General features: G+C 41.8%; 1 protein-coding gene and 1 long non-coding RNA gene across 3 annotated transcripts in view; one reads left to right on the forward strand and one right to left on the reverse strand.

Annotated features, from left to right (window-relative positions):
* Positions 1 to 1,045: 1,045 nt before the first annotated feature.
* Positions 1,046 to 16,159, reverse strand: LOC140845170 (uncharacterized). Of its 2 annotated transcripts, XR_012123909.1 has the most exons (5): positions 16,037 to 16,159; positions 14,051 to 14,120; positions 3,289 to 3,365; positions 1,804 to 2,028; positions 1,046 to 1,597 (listed from the first exon to the last, which is right to left on the reverse strand). It is a non-coding gene; the product is annotated as an uncharacterized lncRNA (long non-coding RNA). The 2 variants fall into 2 exon arrangements; XR_012123908.1 differs by having other exon boundaries at positions 1,046 to 2,028.
* Positions 16,160 to 17,025: 866 nt separating this feature from the next.
* Positions 17,026 to 17,294, forward strand: part of LOC140845168 (ADAMTS-like protein 3) — a 119,458-nt gene continuing 119,189 nt past the window's right edge. The window contains exon 1 of the transcript XR_012123905.1: positions 17,026 to 17,191. The gene's annotated coding sequence lies outside the window, so the exon portion shown is untranslated. The remainder of the gene's footprint in view (positions 17,192 to 17,294) is intronic.

Consider the following 17,294-nt stretch of genomic DNA (forward strand, 5'->3'; position numbering starts at 1 on the left):
ATACCTTTTGTCCATCTTCTCAGATCGTACCTCAGAATAAATGATGGAGCAACATCGTGTATACTTTTGTTGTTTAGGTTGCTGACTTTTCTTTTTCCTTTTTTTTCTTGTGTTTAAGAAACAAGAAAATAAACATTTTTAAAAGCTTCCCTAAATCCCCCAAAAGGCCTTTTAGTCTGAGTTACTAGATATTTTTCTTTCACAAAGAAAGAAAAATAATTAGTTCTGCTCCTACCTATAACCTCCATCAATAAACACGGTAATACAAACTTCTTTACATCTTCATACTTGCCAGGCTAGATTAACAAGCTGCTAATGTTTTGATTTACAAATTGGAGGCCCATTTGGCTTACCCAGGCTTCAAGAAGATTGAGCTGTCTTCCTCTGTTCCCTGAAAGGAAGTAAGTGACTGTTTATTCATTCCCTTGATTAGAAGGCTGCCCTCCAGCCAGATAAAAGAGGTTCCATAATAAATGTGAGACTCCCAAGTTTTGGTTTGCTTTCTGGATTTAGTACGAAACATTAAAAGGAATTGGAGATTGATTTTTTTTGTTCAGGGACCAGTGCCAGATAAAACAAGGAGGGAGCAAGTGGACTAGTTTGTAGACACAAGCTCCTTTATAATGAGGAGAGGGTCTGGGTTTTAGTGTTGCAGCAACTGAGTTATTCCAGGTGTGTGTGATGGTGTGTGTGTGTGTGTGATGGTGTGTGTGTGTGTTTTCCTGCCTCAGCCAGATTTCTTCATTCATTTTGATATTCTGTTGGTAGCCATTGTTGACAAAGATCAAAACTAAATGCATCTCAGTACAGCACTGAGAAGACAAGTAGTGATTCATAGCATCTCACTACACTGATGGTTGACAGTGACTGTAATGGGGTATGTGGTGGGGACTTGATAATGCGGGGAATCTAGTAACCACAGTGTTGTTCATGTAAGTGTATATTAATGATACCAAAAACAATAAAAAATGAAAAAATAATTTTAAAAAACCTAAATGCATCTCACCTACTTCTTTAATCATTGAACCAGAAAAAGTTCTGTTGAATTTTCTTTTATTGAGACCAGTTCTACAGCAATACTGTGGGAATTAAAATATACACACACATGCACACACACAATGAAAGAAAAGAGGTTTCCGTATATGCATTATTTATGGACATGCACACACTTTCCTTTCCTTCCCCCACCTCCCCACCTTTTGGAGAGCTGTAAGGCTCCGTTTGCTCCAGGACTGTGTCAGTTGGCTTTGTGTCACAAATCAATTTCTTCAATTCATCTCCTCTCTTCTTGCCTTGGGAACAGTCCTGTGTCTCCTCTGACTTGCAATGGAGCTGCTCTGCTTTCTGGGTTGCTGACAAATTGGCCAATAATGGAAGTAATGGATGCAGCAGGCTCTTGCCTCCCTCTGAGCAACTTACATGTCAGGTTTAAAGTGTCTGCTTAGAATTCTGGGCTCAGAGGAGTACCCAGTTGCAGCTGCTAATGGAGCAGCTAGTCCGAGTGCCTCAAGTCAATGGATCAATAAATAAAATTATCTCAGTTGCTAAGTATATGCGCTGCACTTTGATCCATAGAGACAAGAGAGGAATGGATAGCCTAGGAAGGGGAAAAGGGAGGAGGAATAATGTTAACTGAGAATTGACATTTGGGTTCACATCCTCTTCTCTCTAACCCATAGTCGGCCACCTGGGTGCACTGTTACGAGTCGTGACATTAAAAGCCGATGTAAACTTTCTGATATTATCAACATGAAAACAAAGAGCAAAGGGGTGCTCAGTGTTATGATATTGATTTGCTGGTACCTGTTTGATTGTTAAATCAGCTAATCTCCCAAAGAAGCTCTGTTCATTATTAGCACAAGGGAGATTAATGTCTATATTTTCTCTCCTTTCTTCAGGAATCCATCTCCAAGCCTCCAAAACCAGGTGCTTTTATCATGTTTTCTCTTGCCTCATATGAAAGCCATCTTTGTTGTACTCAGTTTCCCAGAGACATAGCAGTCACGATGTAGTTCTGGTGTAAGATGTCTGCAGAGAAGAAAACACTCAAATAAGGAATTCACTCTTTGCTTTACTCATTCACGTGCACACAGCATAATAGAGAACAGCGGTAGAGTGCTGGGCCACAGAGAAGGCTGATGGGACCAGTTCCCTTTGTCTCTCATTTCCATGTTTTTAAAATCAGCAGTGTCCACATTGCTGTGGAACAGTACCATCATGCATGCATCTCAAGTTATACAGTAAATTTTATGAGCCTTCATGTTTCATGTCTTATTAGTTTATTGCGGACATTTATGACCCTCTCCCCTGAAGGCCAGGATCCATTCATATCTTTACTCATTCCATAAATATTTATGGAATGTCTACTGTGTTGTTAATGCAATGAAGAGGACTAAGGTTACAGTGAGTAACAAAAGGCAGACATCCTTGTTCAAAAAGAATAAATTGGAACCAGTATGATAATAGGTGGGAACATCTCTAATGATTTAGAACATTGCCAGGAATCAGAAATCCTAAGAAGAACAAATTTCATATCCTGCTTATGGTGGTTAACTAGAGATACACAGTTCTGTGGAGGAGTAATTACTTAAAAATAAATGCCATGAGCCAGTCATAAGATATACTAAGAACATTTAACTCAGATTATCCCATTTTTCACGTAAGCCTAAATCCAACTTTTATATTTATCTTCCTTAAATTTTCCTTCCCCTTTCCTTTCCAATTTCCTGTCTTATGAAAACACATAGATCAACCCAAATGATCCTATTTTACTAGTTCTTTGCAAATTGTCACTTTAATCCTTTTGCATAAACTTACCATTGTTAAACTTGTAATTCAAGTTTCTTAATAAATTACAAGGACAGGTTTATTAGTAAATTATTCTTGAACATTAGTAAGGTTCTTTTTTATATGATGAATCTAAGTTTTTTTCCTAACATTTCTATATTGTTCTATTCTGTCCCTCCTCATTCCAGCAGTTGGTGGTCTACTGGGGGATGATTATACAGATTGTTATTTTCTAACAACCTGTAAATTTCCTGAGGGCTAGAAATACTACAACTCTCATGAAGTCATCCTTTTTAAAAAATATTAGCTAAAATGCCTTCTCCTGGAAATCACTACCTAGGTTTCCGTGTTACATTCTGTTCAATATTTTTCTTAAAAAATTAAAAAATATATAAACACTTTTACTGAATCAAATTTTTTTAAATTTTTGAGGACTGGATCTTATATCTTTTGGTAAGCAGTGCTATATTAGAAAGTTTTGGCAAAATGAGATTTACATACCTTTTCTCATACTCTGTCCCCATAAGGAAAATTGTCACTCTATTAAATCTCCTCTACGAGATGGTAAATCAAATTCTCTGGGGACAAACATATACATGTGAGTTGCCATCAATAAATAAGGCATAATTCACATTCTCTAATGGAAATTGTCTAAGGCAAGTAAAAATCTTTTGTTAACAAATGTATCACAGAAACTTTAAAAAAGGTCTACTTCTCAGTAGTCTCAAGTGATACAAAATTTTGAAAGAAAGAAAAGAGTAATGGACGAAGAGGAAGAAAGGAGAGCAGATGCTGGAATAACCAGGTGTTTCAGCCAAGTTTAAATGGTGACACATTGTTTACAGAATGGCAGGGTGGTGGCCCTTTTGTGTCATTCCTAGACGGTTTCTGTAAAAATAACACTTTCAACTTTCAGCTAAAGAAAAGCAGACATGTCTGATGCCCTGGCCCCCAGGAAGACACACTGGAATTTTTCCCTATGGCAGAAGGAGTTAGTAGCAACCCTTAGTGTGGTTCTGCTGATAGGTCAGCACTGCTCTGTAACGACAGCAGAGGCAGCCAGCAGGGGTCTTGTCAAAGACAGGAGACAACACGAGCAGATTCGTATCTCATCCCTAAGAAACTTAGAGATGTCTCCCACGGCAAAGCCGGGGCATGCGTGCCAGGGTGCTGAGATCAGCTGGTGTCACAGTTAGTGACTAAAAAGACATTCTGATCTGACTGTTCACTTGATCTGAACCATTTGTTCTCACAGGTTGCAAGTCTCAGGAATATACATATGTATGAGGAAATAGGAAGACTGTGTGCTGCCAAGTGCTGCATCCAAACGAGACAAGTGGAGAAAAAATGGAGAGGACAGTCCGACCCCACATACCCAAGTCCTGATAAAATGCCTCGTGACTCGGACAGCTGGCTGTGCGAGGCTCCAGTACAGCTTGTTTTTCATGTCGACCTGTTGTGTTTTAACACGTTTCATAGCCACCACGTCTTAGGTTTAGAGAACCCCTTGGTCAGAAAATCAGTGGATCGAGATATAAACAACCTGTGACAGGAGCGTAAGGCAGATTTGGTGTCTGATAGTTGCCTTTTCCTCATTATAATACTGCGTTAACCACCCCCGGTGAAGATTTTCTATGCTAAGGCAACATGAGATAACACTGCCACATACGAGTCTGTATGTAATCCAGGTGTGCGTGTCCCCGTAGAAACTCTCCCTACTCAGGTTAGTGACCTGATAACTACTGAATAAACATTTTTGCTTCCATAATAGGAGCTACTCTGATTGTTCTCTTCGCGGACTCTCTCTTCAACAGCTCACCCTGGTCTGTCAAGGCATTTCTGTTTGCTCGCTTCTCTAATAAAGTTCATGGCATTGCTTGTGTACTCCTAAGTCTCAGGGTTAAATAATTTTAATATGTGAAAACAAAGACTGAGGACCCTGTCCTAGTGTCTGCCGGTGACACAATGCTGCAGATATAATTACTGGTTTAATGAGATGACCAGCTGGCATTTTGACATTGTACTTCCTGGGTGGACGCCACATCAGCTTGCCACCCTCTCTTCCCTTTGTCTCTTAGCCTTCCCTCCAAAGACTTGAAGTTTCCTTCTCAGATAAAGGACAAGAGCCATGGTGTGAATCCTTGTCTATGTTATTCTTGGAATAATAGGCTAACAACACTTAATGTTCTACACATTGTAGAAAATATTTTTTTTATTTTTATTTATTTTTTTTATTTTTAAATGCACTATCGTTTTTTTTATTAAGGTATCATTGATATATACTCTTAACAAGGTTTCACATGAAAAACAATGTGGTTACTATATTCACCCATATTATTGAGCACCCCCATACCCCACAGCAGTCACTGTCCATCAGTGTAGTAAGATGCCACAGAGTCACTACTTGTCTTCTCTGTGCTACGCTGTCTTCCCCCATGACCCCACACACCATGTGTACTAATCATAATACCCCTCAGTCGTCTTCTCCCTCCCTTCCCACCCGCCCTCCCCTACTCCTTTCCCTTGGTAACCGCTAGACCCCTCCTGGAGTCTGTGAGTCTGCCGCTGTTTTGCTCCTTCAGTTTTGCTTCATTGTTATACACCACAAATGAGGGAAATCATTTGGTACTTGTCTTTCTCTGCCTGACTTATTTCACTGAGCATAATACCCTCCAGCTCCATCCATGTTGTACACCACCATCACTTTTTAAGTACATCTCGCTTACAGGGATCTAGTTTATTGAAATTCACTGGCCAAAGCTCTACTTGTGAAGCTACTGTTCATTACTGCATCATTGATTTAAATTAGATACAAATTACATGCTCATAGGTAGGGTAATGGATAATAAAAAATATGGTACATTTGTCCATTAACATACTGTAAAATACTTCAAAAATGAATTAGACCCATAAGTACTGAAAGGAAATAAAATGTCCATTATATTTAAATTACAAATTTGTGTTAAATTACAAAATGGTTTGCTGAATAGTACGTAAAGTATGTTCCCATTTCTCTGGAAGTTATGATTTTAGAACATCCTTATATGTTTAGACTTTCATTTTTATGACATTTGAATCTCTTACCAAAATAAACATATTTTTTTTACAAATGAGAAGTTATTTTATAAAGCTTCAGTATTTTTAAAAACTCAATTAAGACTTTTCCTTAACTATTTTTTTTTGAGAGGGCATCTCTCATATTTATTCATCAAATGGTTGTTAACAACAATAAAATTCAGTATAGGGGGGTCAATACTCAATGTACAATCATTAATCCATCTCAAGTCTAATTCTCGTCAGTCTCCAATCTTCTGAAGCATAACGAACAAGTTCTTACATGGTGAATGAATTCTTACATAGTGAATAAATTCTTACATGGTGAACAGTACAAGGGCATTCATCACAGAAACTTTCAGTTTTGGTCACGCATTATGACCTATAAACAATCAGCTCAAATATGAATATTCGTTTGATTTTTGTACTTGACATATATGTTGATCCCACATTTCTCCCTCTATTATTATTATTATTTTTATTTTTAATAAAATGCTGATGTGGTAGGTAGATGCAAGATAAAGGTAGAAAACATAGTTTAGTGTTGTAAGAGGGCAAATGTAGATGATCAGATGATCAGGTGTGTGCCTATGGACTAAGTATTAATCCAGGCTAGACAAGGGCAGCAAGACATCCACAGATGCAGAAGATTTCTCTCAAAGCAGGGGGGGTGAGGTTCTGAGCGTCACCTCTGTTGATCCCCAAATTCTCACCTGATGGCCCCCCTGCGACTGTGCCTGTCTTAGGTTGTTCCTCCCTTGAGGAATCTTACCCGTCTCTGGCTAACCAGTCATCTTCCGGGGCCATACAGGGAAATGTAAAGTTGGTAAGTGAGAGAGAAGTCATATTGTTTGAAAAGGTTAGCTTTTTACTTCTTTGCAGATTTATGCCCTGTGGCTTCTATGCCCAGCACTTGTCTCGAGGTATCTTTACCACCTGGAGGAATTATGATACTCAGTAAATTCTATATGAGGCACGAATTCTATTTAAGGGTTGTAATTAGGAAGGAAGAAGAAAAGCTATAGATGTAGCATATGGAAGGAAACATGGGAGGATTGATTATTTCTTTGACATATCTTCTTGTAGAGTACCTTAAGCATGTATAGGTTTTAAACTACTAACTATTTGCACACGCATATTAACATAATAGGAATACGGTGACATAAACAAAGCAAATCTATAATTACCATCCATCTCCAGTGAAGCCAAGAAAACCATTTAGGCACCCTAGGCATTTGTGAAAATTTGTCTATGATATGATGGATATTGTCCAACTGTACTTGAACAATCAGACAAATTAAAGCAGCCCATTTCTGGATCTGTTTACATCCCATATGTTCTTTTAACCGTAGATAGTCTATAGTCATGAGATTTTGGAGTGCTACAACTTGCACCCCTCCCAACTCCTGGTTGAGTTCCAACAGTACAGATCCGGTCAAATTCGTTGTCTCACTGTATGCACATGCCAGCCTAGACAACTCCCTCCTCATTCCTATGGCAAGTTCAGGAGACGGTGGGCTGGATGCAGCCACAACCGCAGCATCGTCCGGATCCCTGTGGAGGCTTTTTGATGATCATCCCCCGGCACAAGTCCTCCAGAGAGTGCTGATGCCGGAAGCTCCTCCTCATATCGTATCTTAGTTCATTTTCTGGGTATCCAAGCTAGGCCTTGATCTTCTGCATAGAAACAAACAGACCCTTTACCCGCACTTTGACATGCCCTCTATACCACTGTGCAGAACTCATTGGAGGTCAGCACACAGTAACGGCGTTTTTTTTTTTTATTAAGAGAAAGGAATATTATCAGAAAAGAGTACCTCCATAGCTGATCATCTGACACCCTTTAAGTGATCAACATTAAGGATATTTAAAGCATGTGTTGATCTTTGATTTACCAATAGTTTTATCCTATCAAGGAGTAATCCCCCTTTTCTTTCTTTCTGTTTTTTTTTTTAAATTTTTAATCTACACTTACATGAAGAATACTATGTTTACTATGCTCTCCCCTATATCACGTCCCCCCTAACAACCACATTACAGATACTGTCCATCAGCTTAGCAAAATGTTGTAGAGTCACTACTTGTCCTCTCTGTGTTGTGCAGCCCACCCTTCCCTTTCTCCCTCCCCACCATGCATGCTAATCTTAATACCACCCTTCTTCTCCCCCCCCCCCTCATCCCTCCCTGCCCACCCATCCTCCCCAGTTCCTTTCCCTTTGGTACCTGTTAGTCCATTTTTGGGTTCTGTAATTCCGCTGCTGTTTTGTTCCTTCAGTTTTTCCTTTGTTCCTATACTCCTCAGATGAGTGAAATCATTTGGTATTTCTCTTTCTCCGCTTGGCTTATTTCACTGAGCATAATACTCTCCAGCTCCATCCATGTTGCTGCAAATGGTTGGATTTTTCCACTTCTTATGGCTGAGTAGTATTCCATTGTGTATATGTACCACATCTTCTTTATCCATTCATCTACCGATGGACATTTAGGTTGCTTCCAATTCTTGGCTATTGTAAATAGTGCTGTGATAAACATAGGGGTGCATCTGTCTTTCTCAAACTTGATTGCTGCGTTCTTAGGGTAAATTCCTAGGAGTGGAATTCCTGGGTCAAATGGTAGGTCTGTTTTGAGCATTTTGATGGACCTCCATACTGCTTTCCACAATGGTTGAACTAATTTACATTCCCACCAGCAGTGTAGGAGGGTTCCCCTTTCTCCACAGCCTTGCCAACATTTGTTGTTGTTTCTCTTTTGGATGGCAGCTATCCTTACTGGTGTGAGGTGATACCTCATTGTAGTTTTAATTTGCATTTCTCTGATAATTAGCGATGTGGAGCATCTTTTCATGTGTCTGTTGGCCATCTGTATTTCTTTTTTAGAGAACTGTCTGTTCAGTTCCTCTGCCCATTTTTTAATTGGGTTATTTGTTTTTTGTTTGTTGAGGCGTGTGAGCTCTTTATATATTCTGGACGTCAAGCCTTTATCGGATCTGTCATTTTCAAATATATTCTCCCATACTGTAGGGTTCCTTTTTGTTCTATTGATGGTGTCTTTCACTGTACAGAAGCTTTTCAGCTTAATGTAGTCCCACTTGCTCATTTTTGCTGTTGTTTTCCTTGCCCGGGGAGATATGTTCAAGAAGAGGTCACTCATGTTTATGTCTAAGAGGTTTTTGCCTATGTTTTTTTCCATGAGTTTAATGGTTTCATGACTTACATTCAGGTCTTTGATCCATTTTGAGTTTACCTTTGTATATGGGGTTAGACAATGGTCCAGTTTCATTCTCCTACATGTAGCTGTCCAGTTTTGCCAGCACCATCTGTTGAAGAGACTGTCATTTTGCCATTGTATGTCCATGGCTCCTTTATCAAATATTAATTGACCATATACGTTTGGGTTAATGTATGGAGTCTCTAATCTGTTCCACTTGTCTGTGGCTCTGTTCTTGTTCCAGTACCAAATTGTCTTGATTACTATGGCTTTGTAGTAGAGCTTGAAGTTGGGGAGTGAGATCCCCCCTACTTTATTCTTCTGTTTCAGGATTGCTTTGGCTATTCGGGGTCTTTGGTGTTTCCATATGAATTTTTGAATTATTTGTTCCAATTCATTGAAGAATGTTGCTGGTAATTTGAGAGGGATTGCATCAAATCTGTATATTGCTTTGGGCAGGATGGCCATTTTGACGATATTAATTCTTCCTAGCCATGAGCATGGGATGAGTTTCCATTTATTAGTGTCCCCTTTAATTTCTCTTCAGAGTGACTTGTAGTTTTCAGAGTATAAGTCTTTCACTTCTTTGGTTAGGTTTATTCCTAGGTATTTTATTCTTTTTGATGCAATGGTGAATGGAATTGTTTTCCTGATTTCTCTTTCTATTGATTCATTGTTAGTGTATAGGAAAGCTACAGATTTCCGTGTGTTAGTTTTGTATCCTGCAACTTTGCTGTGTTCCGATATCAGTTCTAGTAGTTTTGGAGTGGAGTCTTTAGGGTTTTTTATGTACAGTATCATATCATCTGCAAATAGTGACAGTTTAACTTCTTCTTTACCAATCTGGATTCTTTGTATTTCTTTGTTTTGTCTGATTGCCGTGGCTAGGACCTCCAGTACTATGTTAAATAACAGTGGAGAGAGTGGGCATCCCTGTCTGGTTCCCGATCTCAGAGGAAATGCTTTCAGCTTCTCACTGTTCAGTATAATGCTGGCTGTGGGTTTATCATATATGGCCTTTATTATGTTGAGGTACTTGCCCTCTATTCCCATTTTGCTGAGAGTTTTTATCATGAATGGATGTTGAATTTTGTCAAATGCTTTTTCAGCATCTATGGAGATGATCATGTGGTTTTTGTCTTTCTTTTTGTTGATGTGGTGGATGATGTTGATGGATTTTTGAATGTTGTGCCATCCTTGCATCCCTGGGATGAACCCCACGTGGTCATGGTGTATGATCCTTTTGATATACTGTTGAATTCTGTTTGCTAATATTTTATTGAGTATTTTTGCATCTACATTCATCAGGGATATTGGTCTGTAATTTTCTTTTTTGGTGGGGTCTTTCCCTGGTTTTGGTATTAGGGTGATGTTGGCTTCATAGAATGAGTTTGGGACTATTCCCTCTTCTTCTATTTTGTGGAACACTTTAAGGAGAATGGGTATTATGTCTTCTCTGTGTGTCTGATAAAATTCTGAGGTAAATTCGTCCGGCCCCGGGGTTTTGTTCTTGGGTAGTTTTTTGATTACTGTTTCAATTTCTTTGCTTGTAATTGGTTTGTTTAACTTTTGTGTTTCTTCCTTGGTCAGTCTTGGGAGGTTGTATTTTTCTAGGAAGTTGTCCATTTCTTCTAGGTTTTCCAGCTTGTTGGCATATAGGTTTTCATAGTAGTCTTTAATAATTCTCTGTATTTCTGTGGAGTCTGTCATGATTTTTCCATTCTCATTTCTGATTATGTTGATTTGTGTTGACTCTCTTTTTCTCTTAATAAGTTGAGCTAGAGGCTTATCTATTTTGTTTATTTTCTCGAAGAACCAGCTCTTGGTTTCGTTGATTTTTGCTATTGTTTTATTCTTCTCAATTTTGTTTATTTCTTCTCTGATCTTTATTATGTCCCTCCTTCTGCTGACTTTAGGCCTCATTTGTTCTTCTTTTTCCAATTTCGATAATTGTGATGTTAGACTATTCATTTGGGATTGTTCGTCCTTCTTCAAGTGTGCCTGGATCGCTATATACTTTCCTCTTAGGACTGCTTTCACTGCATCCCACAGAAGTTGGGGCTTAGTGTTGTTGTTGTCATTTGTTTCTATATATTCCTTGATCTCTATTTTGATTTGTTCATTGATCCATTGATTATTCAGTAGCATGTTGTTAAGCCTCCATGTGTTTGTGAGCCTTTTTATTTTCTTTGTAGAATTTATTTCTACTTTTATACCTTTGTGGTCTGAAAAATTGGTTGGTAGAATTTCAATATTTTGGAATTTACTGAGGCTTTTTTTGTGAGCTAGTGTGTGGTCTATTCTGGAGAATGTTCCATGTGCACTTGAGAAGAATGTATATCCTGTTGCTTTTGGATGTAGAGTTCTATAGATGTCTATTAGGTCCATCTGTTCTAGTGTGTTGTTCAGTGCCTGTGTGTCCTTACTTATTTTCTGCCCAGTGGATCTATCCTTTGGGGTGAGTGGTGTGTTGAAGTCTCCTACAATGAATGCATTGCAGTCTATTTCCGTCTTTAGTTCTGTTAGTATTTGCTTCACATACGCTGGTGCTCCTGTATTGGGTGCATATATATTTAGAATGGTTATATCCTCTTGTTGGACTGAGCCCTTTATCATTATGTAGTATCCTTCTTTATCTCTTGTTACTTTCTTTGTTTTGAAGTCTATTTTATCTGATATTAGTACTGCAACCCCTGCTTTCTTCTCACTGTTGTTTGCCTGAAATATGTTTTTCCATCCCTTGACTTTTAGTCTATGCTTATCTTTGGGTTTAAGGTGAATTTCTTGAAAGCAGCATATAGATGGGTCTTGCTTTTTTATCCATTCTATTACTCTATGTCTTTTGATTGGTGCATTAAGTCCATTTACATTTAGGGTGACTACTGAGAGATATGTACTTATTGCCATTGCAGGCTTTAGATTCGTGGTTACCAAAGGTTCAAGGTTAGCTTCTTTAGTATCTTACTGCCTAACTTAGGTCGCTTATTGAGCTGTTGTATACACTGTCTGGAGATTCTTTTCTTCTCTCCCTTCTTATTCCTCCTCCTCCATTCTTCATATGTTGTGTGTTTTGTTCTGTGCTCTTTTTAGGGGTGCTCCCATCTAGAGCAGTCCCTGTAGGATGCCCTGTAGAGGTGGTTTGTGGGAAGCAAATTCCCTCAGCTTTTGCTTGTCTGGGAATTGTTTAATCCCACCATCATATTTAAATGATAGTCGTGCTGGATACAGTATCCTTGGTTCAAGGCCCTTCTGTTTCATTGCATTAAGTATATCATGCCATTCTCTTCTGGCCTGTAGGGTTCCTGTCGAGAAGTCTGATGTTAGCCTGATGGGTTTTCCTTTATAGGTGACCTTTTTCTGTCTAGGTGCCTTTAAAACTCTTTCCTTGTCCTTGATCCTTGCCATTTTAATTACTATGTGTCTTGGTGTTGTCCTCCTTGGATCCTTTCTGTTGGGGGTTCTGTGTAATTCCATGGTCTGTTCGATTATTTCCTCCCCCAGTTTGGGGAAGTTTTCAGCAATTATTTCTTCAAAGAGACTTTTTATCCCTTTTCCTCTTTCTTCTTCTTCTGGTATCCCTATAATACGAATATTATTCCTTTTGGCTTGGTCACATAGTTCTCTTAGTGTTGTTTCAGTCCTGGAGATCCTTTTATCTCTCTCTATGTCAGCTTCTATATGTTCCTGTTCTCTGGCTTCTATTCCTTCAATGGCCTCTTGCATCTTATCCATTCTGCTTATAAATCCTTCCAGGGATTGTTTCACTTCTGTGATCTCCTTCCTGACATCTGTGATCTCCTTCCAGACTTCATCCCACTACTCTTGCATTTTTCTCTGCATCTCATCCCATTGCTCTTGCATTTTTCTCTGCATCTCTGTCAGCATGTTCATGATTTTTATTTTGAATTCTTTTTCAGGAGGACTGGTTAGGTCTGTCTCCTTCTCAGGTGTTGTCTCTGTGATCTTTGTCTGCCTGTAGTTTTGCCTTTTCATGGTGATAGAGAGAGTTTGCAGAGCTGGTACAAGTGACCGCTGGGAGAGCTTTCCTTCTTGTTGGTTTGTGGCCTTCCTCTCCTGGGAGAATAGCGATCTCTAGTGGCTTGTGCTGGGCAGCTGTGTGCAGACAGGGCTTCTGCTTCCTGCCCGGTTGCTATGGGGTTTATCTTCGCTGTTGCTGTGGGCGTGGCCTGGCTGGGGCTGCTTCTCCAAAATGGTGGAGCCCCGTTGGAGGGGGAGCAGCCAAGAGGCTATTTATCTCCGTAAGGGGCCTCTGTGCTTCCTGCTGCCCAGGGGGTTAGAGTGCCCAGAGATCCCCAGATTCCCTGCCTCTGGTCTATGTGACCTGTCCTGCCCCTTTAAGACTTCCAAAAAGCACCCTCCAAACCAAAACAACAACAGCAACAATGAGAGAGGGAACAGAAAAAAAAAAAAAAAAAAGGAAAAAACACGCGATTTTTTTTTTTGTACTCAGGCGCCGGTCCCAGGCACCCACTCACTGGTCCTGCTGCCCTGTCTCCCTAGCACCAGTGTCCCTGTCCCTTCAAGGCTTCCAAAAAGCACCCACCCACGAGTTCCGCAGGGAAAAACGCGCGATATTTTTTGTCCTCAGGCGCCGGTCCCAGGCACCCGCTCACCAGTCCTGCCACCCTGCCTTTCTAGCACCGGGGTCCCTGTCCCTTTAAGGCTTCCAAAAAGCATTCGCCAAAAAGAGAAAAAAAAAGGGGAAAAACGTGCGATTTCCTCCGTCCTCAGGTGCCGGTCTCAGGCACCTGCCCACCGGTCCCGCAGGGAAAAACGCGGGATATTCTTTGTCCTCAGGCGCTGGTCCCAGGCACCCGCTCACCGGTCCCACCACCCTGCCTCCCTAGCAACAGGGGCCCTGTCACTTTAAGGCTTCCAAAAAGCACTTGCCAAAAAAAAAACCGCTGCGGTTTCTTTCCACCTGCAGGTTGCCGGGGGGGAGGGGCGCTCGGGTCCCGCCGGGCTGGGGCTTGTATCTTACCCCCTTCGCAAGGCGCTGGGTTCTTGCAGGTGTGGATGTGGTCTGGATGTTGTCCTGTGTCCTCTGGTCTCTATTTTAAGAAGATTTTTCTTTGTTATATTTTCATAGCTCTATGTGTTTTGGGGAGGAGATTTCCACTGCTCTACTCATGCCACCATCCTGGCTCCGCCCCCCTAATCTCTATATTTTTAAAATATAAAAAAAGTTTAATATTCTAATTAATCCTAGAAAGTATTAATTCCAGAAGATATGGAAAGTTAAATTAACACATTTTTTGAGAGAAATTCTCAGGGTGTGCTTGCTAAATTGAAATTTACTCCCACATAATATATTTTGATAATAGCACATGCAAATAACCAGAGTATCTGTTACATCTTGCTCATTTGGAAACATATGGAATACAAATATCATATGAGGTCTCTCTCCCCCTTGAAATCTAAATGATGTTTGCTCAAATCTCTATTCCAGAGTCTTGATCATTCTTTTTCTGTTTGCCCTGTTAGTATGATCCCAAGACAAAACACAAAACCCTTTCACAAAATGTCAAAGTAAATGAAAATTTTTATATGATTGAGATAGGTCACAAAAATTACTGCCATGAATTAGAACAATGTAAATTCATACATTAAACATTATTTTTCTTGGAAGGCCTTTTAAGGCATATCACCGGTGGGAGTCTCTCATTGTCCTGTGACCTCATATAATTGTTTGTTGTCCTTGCTTTTCTTTCTCCTCTTTTTTTTTCACATGGATGGTAAACCGTCTCCCTTTGCTGCTCATACCCATGATTTTAAGACCTCAACCTTGCACCTGATGGTTCTCAACCCTGACTGTTTACAATAGCCACTGGACCTGGCCCCGGAGCTTTTGATGTGTCTCAGATGAAACCCAGGCATGGATATTTTTAAAATGCTCTTCAGATAATTCTTGAATTCAAGAGAATAATCAAGTCATTCTTCCAGATATTTCTCTTTCTATATCTAATCTTCTAAGTATAAGTTTGTATTGTTCTTTCTATATCAACACTGACCTTCTTACTAAGAGAACTTCTAGAGCTCGATGATAAGAAAATAAAACTTACAACTTCTTATATGATCACATCTTTACAATCTGAAGGCACATAGCTCTTCTCACATTTATTTGAAGGCAGTCACAATTATTATTCTATCTTTTGGATTTTTATGCCAATTTTTGGTAATATGAATTCTGAAAATTTCTTGAATCTTTCTTATGTGTTATCCATGTGCACAATCTAATTGTTTGACTGACTTTTCCACTTGTTTTGTTTTTAGTTTTGTATCAACTTCAGCTGTGTAGAAATCTGATACCGGGTCAATTATGTGAGCTGTAATAATTCTTTACATTGCAATGACCATGGAGTAATTCCCATCTTTAAACACCATGCTTTGAATAATTTAATAAACAGTTCAGAGATTTTAAAAAATCATTGTCATGCTGCTTGTTGTCACTTAAGTCTGTAATTACAGCTTTAATCTCATTTTCTTGTGAAATCTTGTGAAACTACTTATTAGAGAGGATAAAATAGAGGCACTTAAAGTGATTGTGGATGAATGTTTGGAAAAATATATGGGTTGGATGTGTCATACATAACATGTAGGAAGAATTATATAACCAAAATGATCAGTTTTTCACAGAGAGAAGGCATAACCTGGCAAATGAAAGTCCTCAGAATTTTCTTACTAGTCTTGCCTGTTGATTGAGAGTCTGGGATGTTCTATGAAGCTAGGAAGTAAATGATAACTAGTAGCATGTTACTGGTAATTGCCAATATTTGGATCTGGCTGTGAAAGAATAAAAAAAAAATGACTTGGCAGCAGAAGCTAAATGAACTTGACATAGTACAGGCAATTTCAAGCGAAAATTTGTGAAAATTTATTGAATTTGTTGGTTTAGGATAAATTCTCTTAAATATCTGTTGAATAAAAGAATATTAGTGTTCATCTGGCTCAGACAGGCGGCACTCACCGCGCGGGGGGCCCCGCGGGACGGGGGCCAACGGGTCGCGGGGAACGAACAGACCAGCCCACGCGCCCACCGGCCCAAGCTGAGGGGTCGCGGGCGGAGCCGAGAGGGGGCGACCGAGTGGAATCCCGCGCCGCCCTGGCCGCGCGCGGAGATCGCGAGAAGCGAAGCGGCGGGCTCCCAGGCTCCCCGAGCGCTGGGCCCCGCGCCTCAGTAGTAGCACAGTGCCGCCGCCGCCGCCTGCACGCGGGACCACGGCTGGCAGCCACAGCGCCGCGCGGTCGAGGGCCTCAGACACGCGAAGGCGCCCGGAAAGCACAAGCGGTCCCAAGTTGGCCAGCCGGAATGTGAAGAAAAACATTGCCCTGCCCGGCCTCCGTCCCGACCCCACCCAGCCGCGCTCCCACTGGCTGCCTGCCCCGCAACGCCGCGGGATCATTGGCCGCGGGGTCCGTCAGTCAGGGGCGGGCCGGTGCCGCGGCGAAGGCAGCCATTGGGCGCTCGCGGAGAAACGTTAAGTACCGTTAGTACCGTTGCTACCGTTGCTACCGTTGCGAGTGCCGGCGGGAGAGAGCGCTCCCGCGGCACCCTGCGTGCTTCGGTCCGTCGACCCTGCCCGCCGTCCCGTCTGCGCAGCGGAACCGGCGGAGACCAGATGTTGATGGACCCGCGAAGTTCTGGGCTCTCGGTGTGCTCGGCTGCGCCTTCCTCCAGATACCCGTGCGCTGGCGGCACCGACCTCGCCCCCAGCCTCGGATCGCCTCCTCGCGCCCGCTGGGCTCCCGGTGCCGTAGTTGTCCCTACTCGGCTTTCCCGCAGCAGGCGGAGGGCCAAAGCGGTCCAGGTGAGGGAGATCGACCCGGACTTCAGGCCGCTGGCCCGTCAGGACTTCAGCCAGTCGAGCTCTGCCACCTCTAGCCGGTGCCATCGGGCGGCTCGACCGGGAACCCCGATACCGCGCGGGACTGCTTTCGGCCTCGGCGGCCGCTGAGGGCAGCCGCGCAACACGTGGGGCAACCTGTCCCACGCCGACCGCATCGCTAAGGCCGTCGAGAGCTCGGCGGAGAAGCGGCTCCCGCTGCTGATCTGCGGTGGAGGGTCCAGAGCGGGACCCACGTCAGGGATGAGGGCGACAGCGACGGCCCTGCGCGCTGGAAGGTAGGTGGCCGTGGTGCGCGGCCGGACCCGGACGGGGCGCGGGGAACCTGCCCCCGCCTGAGGTCGCGGTGGAGCCGGTCAGGGGGCGGCCGTGCAAGTGGCT

The sequence above is a fragment of the Manis javanica genome, chromosome 12 (genome assembly GCF_040802235.1).
Source record: "Manis javanica isolate MJ-LG chromosome 12, MJ_LKY, whole genome shotgun sequence".
NCBI lineage: Eukaryota > Metazoa > Chordata > Mammalia > Pholidota > Manidae > Manis > Manis javanica.